The sequence below is a fragment of the Sceloporus occidentalis genome, unplaced genomic scaffold (genome assembly GCF_023333645.1).
Source record: "Sceloporus occidentalis isolate IW3139 unplaced genomic scaffold, rSceOcc1.0.p SCAF_17, whole genome shotgun sequence".
Taxonomy (NCBI): Eukaryota; Metazoa; Chordata; class Lepidosauria; order Squamata; family Phrynosomatidae; genus Sceloporus; species Sceloporus occidentalis.
Window position 1 is genome coordinate 7229941 of NW_028316997.1, and position 6610 is coordinate 7236550.

Below are 6610 nucleotides of genomic sequence, written 5' to 3' on the forward strand. Positions count from 1 at the left end.
ACACAGCAGCCTCTTTTTATAACAATACACTTGCCTCATCTCTCAATGCACCGGGGACTCAGAAGCTCCGGTAAGTTTGGGGGAGGGAGTGTTAAGCTCTTGTTACTGTATGTTATCCTTGCCAACTGCAGCGCCAACCGTGGCATACTAATCCAGCAAAGACTTTACTTGCTACAAATTCATGCTTCACACCTGCAACTCTCCCCTCTCTCACTAAACAACTCTACTTCTCTAGTCTCATATCCTCCCTTTCTTCCTCCCTTTCTTTTATACCTTCCACTTCGTTCTCTGTCCCTCCATACCCACACCACAAACCTCTCTCACTGCCCAAGATCTTGCTACCCACTTCAAAGACAAGATCAAATCTATTAGACAAACCTCTCTTTGTGACAGAATGACCTGTCATACAAGGCCCCAAGGTAGTCAGAGATGGCTCCAGCCTGGCTGCCAAACAGGCAGGAACTCCATTGTTAAACTAATCCCATTAACAGGATGGCTACCAGGGGGATATTCAGTAGCTAAAGGGGATTAAAGGTTGGGTTGTCTACCTGTTTATCAATGTTAATTTATGTTAATGAAGTTCTGTGGCTATATCAGTCTATGTTTTACAACAATAAAATGTTCATTCCTGCTGTACTCAGTTCAAGGTAGTTGTGTGTCTACTTATTGGGTACACATAGCAGGGTTCCAAGGTGCGCATGCTGGCTGGTGCTGGAAGTGATTCCGGGGACAAGAGGAGGATACATGTGGGTGATCTCTGGGAGTTACTACAGCTCTCTTGGGGAACCCGTTACACTCTTCTTTGCAACCCCCTCCTACACCACCCACCATCACTTTCACTGTTCATCCCATGCTAACGGCCTTCTTGTCCAACATCAGAGATCAGAGTTCCCTCGTGATCTCTGACAGCCGGGGAAGGTCTGCGCGATGGACGCAGACAACCCCCGCTGCTAACCACACCTCCTCCTGGCTGCAGCGGAAGTTGTGTACACGAATCGCGTAGAGCTCTACACGATGCCCGGACTACGCACCGGGGACTCAGAAGCTCCGGTAAGTTTGGGGTAGGGAGTGTTAAATGGGGGGCATATGGCATTTCTGGATGCAGAGTGCTCTGTGAAATGCCTTAATGCCACTCTGCCTCCAGAAATGCCTTTTAACCCTCTATACGCCACTCTGCCTCCTAAAATGCCTTATACCTCCCTATATGCCACTCTGCCCCATAATATGCCTTTTAACCCCCTAAATGCCAGAGTGGCATATAGGGGTATAAGGCAATTCTGGAGGCAGAGTGGCACATAGGGGGTCAAAAGGCATATCATGGGGCACAGTGACATTTAGAGGGTTAAAGGGCATATCATGGGGCACAGTGGCATATAGGGGGTATAAGGCATTTCTGGGGCACAGTGGCAAGCCAGGGGTCAGATGTGCATAACTGGGTGGCAGGTTGAAAAAAAAGGAAATAAATTTTTTTTTTCTCAATCATAGCTTTTATTAAAAAAAATAGTTCACATAGTTTACATGAATTAACATTTACTGGTAAAACTTTTTTCCTATAGGGTCGTCTTATATTCAGGCTTTTTTGTTTTTTCATAAATTAATTTTCAGATTTTGGTGGGTCGTCTTATAATCGAGCAAATACGGTAATTGGTTGGCCGAAAATAAGTAGGCACAAGCAAACCAAAAAATCCAGGTGTTATAGCGTAGTCCTCATCAGCATACAGTTATCCAGACATAGATATGATACAGTGCAGCTCACAGTGATGGTTGTACTGCATAACTCCCATCATTATATATTGAACCAGAAAACAACAGTGGTAAAACATAACTCCCATCATTATATAGCCAGACACTGACAATGGTACAGCATAACTCCCATTATTACATAGTAAGCCAGTCACTGAGGGTAGTACAGCAAAACTCCCATCACTATAGCCTGAGCCTAAAGGTGGTGCAGTATAACTCCCATCAATATATTCTAAGCCTGATAGTGGTTCATCACAATTCTCATTACATAGTGATCCCAACATATACAGTGTTAATCTTGTCATAATATAGTGATCCAGTCACTGAACAACTTCCATCATTATATACTGAGCCAGACAATGACAGTGGTACAGCATAACTCCCATCATTAAATAGAAAGCCAATCACTGAGGGTAGTATAGTATAACTCCCATCATTATATACTGAGTCTTACAGTGGCACATCACAACATCATTATATACTGATTTAGACATAATTTTTTTTTATAACTGGTGCCCAAAACGTAAAGAATAAAAAATGTTAATAGTGAATACCTATATTGGTTTTTTTTTTCTTATGAAGCAATGTTAAAAGGCCATCAAGTTGGTTGAGCTGTTTTGTGTCCTGCTAGAATTTCCTTCAGAAAGTATAGGAATGTTTTTAAGGGTTTTATAACATGTAAATTACATAGTGTTATTTAAATATGCATTCATCTCTTGATCATCCACAAAACAAATTCTTTATAAATAAACAAGGAATGTAGTGTAGTAACTGACAAAACTAGAGACAATGCGCTTTGCTAATGCAATAAAAAGATTATAAAAAAATACATAGCTTCAAATCTCAATTACATTAAAGTTCATGGAAACTGAATCAGGCTTTAATTACTAATCTATCTGAAATCATTAAAAGGAGATTTCAATTATGTTCTGTCAATGAATTTGAATTTACTAAATTAAATTAGAACTGTACTGAAGAGCACATTTTTCCCTTAGATCTGGACCAAAAATACTTAAATATCATTTCAGTATATTGTGAATGTTAACTTTTTATTCACTTACAGTATGTTGTAGAAAATTCTGCATTAGTATGAAATAGTAGGTTAAATCTTTTACTGGAGATTTTTAATGACATTTCAGTGTTCCTCTTATAATTACTCTTCATCTAAGATATCCCGTAATGATGTTGGACATTCTTGGTTCAGGCTCACTGGCTTGCTTCATTAGCATGTCATTCCCATTCCACATCATAAGATTTAATTGTAATGCCGAATATGCACGGCTCTCCACAGAAGTCTAATCAAAGTGGATTCACTTGTATTATTAATATCAAAAATCAGTCCACTTGCTATTTTTATAAATAAAAGAATCCAGATACATAAATCAACTGTCATTTATTAGCATGTAACCAGCATATCTGCTAGACATATGAGCAGCTCTATCACAGCTCCTTAAGATTATTTTCATCAAGATTAAAACCCTTCTACATTAAATATACATACTAATTCCTCCATAAAGTAATCAGATTACAGAGCAGGTGACATTGTGTGCTGAAATTTAAATGATTTGCAGTAATGAACTAGAAAGGTGTACTTGGAGCTGAACATAAAGAATAAAAGGTTAAAAACAACTACTGAAATCATTTATTTTAATCATATTATATTGCCTTCATTATGCATTATTCTGTTTTATTCCTTTATTGTTCGTAAGTAAATGTGTGGAAGAGGTTGATTAAAAGATATGCTCAAAATTATTTTAAATACGGACCTTTTTGCATACTAAATCATGTCTGGCACTTACTTTGCACCATTTTCAATAAAATGGTGCATGTTGTCTTGTATAAGGTTTATTTATGAAATATTAATAAACATCCCAAAATAACCATGGTAACCCAAAGCCAACATAAAAGTTTATCTAAAACTTTAAAACGTCAAATTTAGTAAATCCTTAAAACTAAAAACTATAGACTGATATATTCATGCTTGGGAAAGTGGTGAACTGACAATAGGGTCATGGGCAGCCAGGCACGCGGGGGCCGAAGTTGGCCGTGTGGTCAAATCCAACAGATGAGCTACTTTAACTCAAATTGCTGAAAAAGTGAATGCTGATTCTGACAGAAAGGTGTCAGAACACACCATACATTGCAGTTTGTTGTGTATGAGGTTGCATTGCCGCAGACCAGTCAGGGCTTCCCATGATGACGCCTGTCCACCACTGAAAGCGCCTACAATGGGCATGTGAGTATAAAAACTGGACCACAGAGCACTGGAAGAAAGTGGTCTGGTCTAATGAATCATGTTTTTATTTACATCACGTGGATGGCTGGGTGCATGTGTGCCCTTACCTGGAGAACACATGGCACCAGGATGCACTATGGCAAGAAGGCAAGTATTAGGACTAATCAGGGTAGGGAGGTCGGGTAGAAGCCCAGTTGCAGGGGATACCAGCGGCTCTGTCTGTACCCTACAATGTGTCATGACTGGTAGGTAGGTACAGGCAGGTAAATAAAAAACAAACAAGCTTGGATATACAAGCTGTTATAGGTAACAGTCTATATTGGAGTGTACTGGCAGAACAGGTGAAACAGGGCTAGTTAACAAACGTGATAAAGGCACAAAGGCAGATGGACTTCAGATAATGGACCATGGAACACAGGATAAGGACTTCACATAAGGAGCCTTGGAACAGACTGGATCAAGCTGGATCAACACCAGGAGATCACAGGAACAAGAGCCAAATCAGAAGCCGAGAGCAAGGTCAGGACAAGCCGGGTCAACACCAGGAGATCAAGAAAAAGAGCTGTTTTGGTGTTCAACAATATTAGGTAGGTGGTCATATTAATAGAGGATTTCGAAACTTGTTCATATACCTTTTTTATGAAAAAGTTCAGTTGCAGGCTCCTGCTATGTTTGCTCCAAGGAAATGCCAGAAATCAATCACAATCAAAAGAGGGATGTGTAACGTAATGGCAAAAGTACAGCTCTATGAGTAAAGAAGCTTAAAGGTTAAAAGCTTATTATGTAGAGATCAGAAACCAGAGAAAACAAACAGCAAGCTGCTTTAAGTGTGAAGTTCAGCTGCTTGCTTTCATTTAATTGCTTGTTTGTTTATCCTTGTGAAAAACACCTAATAGCTTTATATATATCCACTTTCACACGATTATTTCCCCACAGTAATTCACAATAGAAGCAGCCTACTGACACAAAGGCTAAATTGTGCTTTATAAAGCTTTATCAATGTATATACCATAGATATATGAGTGTGGATATCCTAAATTGTCTTGCAGCACAAATGTTTCGGTTTGTTTTTGGCCCATTTGTTTTCGGGCAAGGAATTATATTACCTGCCCATTCGGTACACACTCCCTCCCACTGTTATTCTCATTCACTCTCTCATGCTCTCTAAATGTTTCCCCAGCGGCTTATCTAGTGTATGTGGCACCCAGGGCGGATTCTGTATGTGGCACTCCCCACACAAAAAATGAATGTTGGAAAGAATATTTATTTCACTAATTTGTAAACTATATGTCAACTGAAAAAAAAACCTGAAATTGTAAAAAATTAATTCTTAACTAATAAATAAATTACATAAGTTTAAATAAATAACATTTACTGAACAGATATGGTACAGCACTGCTAGATACTGAACCAGACATTGACAGTATTGCAGCATAACCCCTATAACTATACACTAAGCCAGATATTGAAGTGGTATGCCTCTGCCCTTAAAACAGCTTGCCTGTGCCACCTTTGCCCCTTTACCAGCCTACCTGTGTCCCCTCTGCCCCTTTAGCATTCTGCTTGTGCCACCTCTGCCAATTTAGCAGCCTGCCTATACCACCTCTGCATCTGAAACAGCCTGCTTATGCCACCTCTGCCCCTTTAGCAGCCTGACTGTGCCACCTCTGCCCCGAAACAACCTGCCTGTGCCACTTCTGCCCCTTTAGCAGCCTGGATACTCAGGGTAAACACATGGCCTGTTTCCTGAATGAAAGTGTAATAAGATACATACAAATTTAACACCAGAATTCTTGTTATGCTGTGTCATAAATACTTCTGGCTGATATTATAACTTGTTAATTATGGTCCACATTGAAAAGCCAGAGATGATTAATTTACTTTTCTTGAATTTGGGTTCCTTTGTGTATCTTGTCACCGATTTTGCAGATTACGGAGTAATTAATTAACAGCCCTGAATGCCAGTTTGTTTCCTAACTATGTTTTTCATGCTCCTCCTGAAGCTTAAACCCTATAATTGCCTATTAACACACGTTTGAGTAGATGGCGGCTTTTTATGTGTAAGGTCTATTTATTGTTAGTGTTCACATTATGTCAATGGACATGACAAAAGCGTCACGTGGGGCTGGACACATTGACAATGCATCACTGATTATTGCACACAGTTAACTAAGGCTGAGTATTGTATATGTATAGTATAAATAATATTTGTAATAATATTTGTATAACCCTCTAGGTTGTAAGCTCGTTTGAGCAGGGCCCTCCTCACCTGTACTTTCTGTAAGTCTAACTGTTATGTTATATACTACTTGTCATGTCCTGTTTACCCATTGTACAACCCTGCAGAATATGATGGTGCTTTATGAAACAATAAATAATAATAATATGGGCAAACTGTAAATATATATGTTCACACAAATTCCTTACTACATAAAAAAACAACATTAGAGACAATGGTAAGAAGGCATATAAATATTGTTTTGTGAATAATTTCTCAATTTGTTTTTTATAACATGTATATAACACTGTTGTTTTATATAGCATTACTGTTATTATTACAATTGACATTTATTTGCAAATGTCTCAGATTTATAAATAGATATTAAAAAATGCATAAAAATCAGAAAAAAG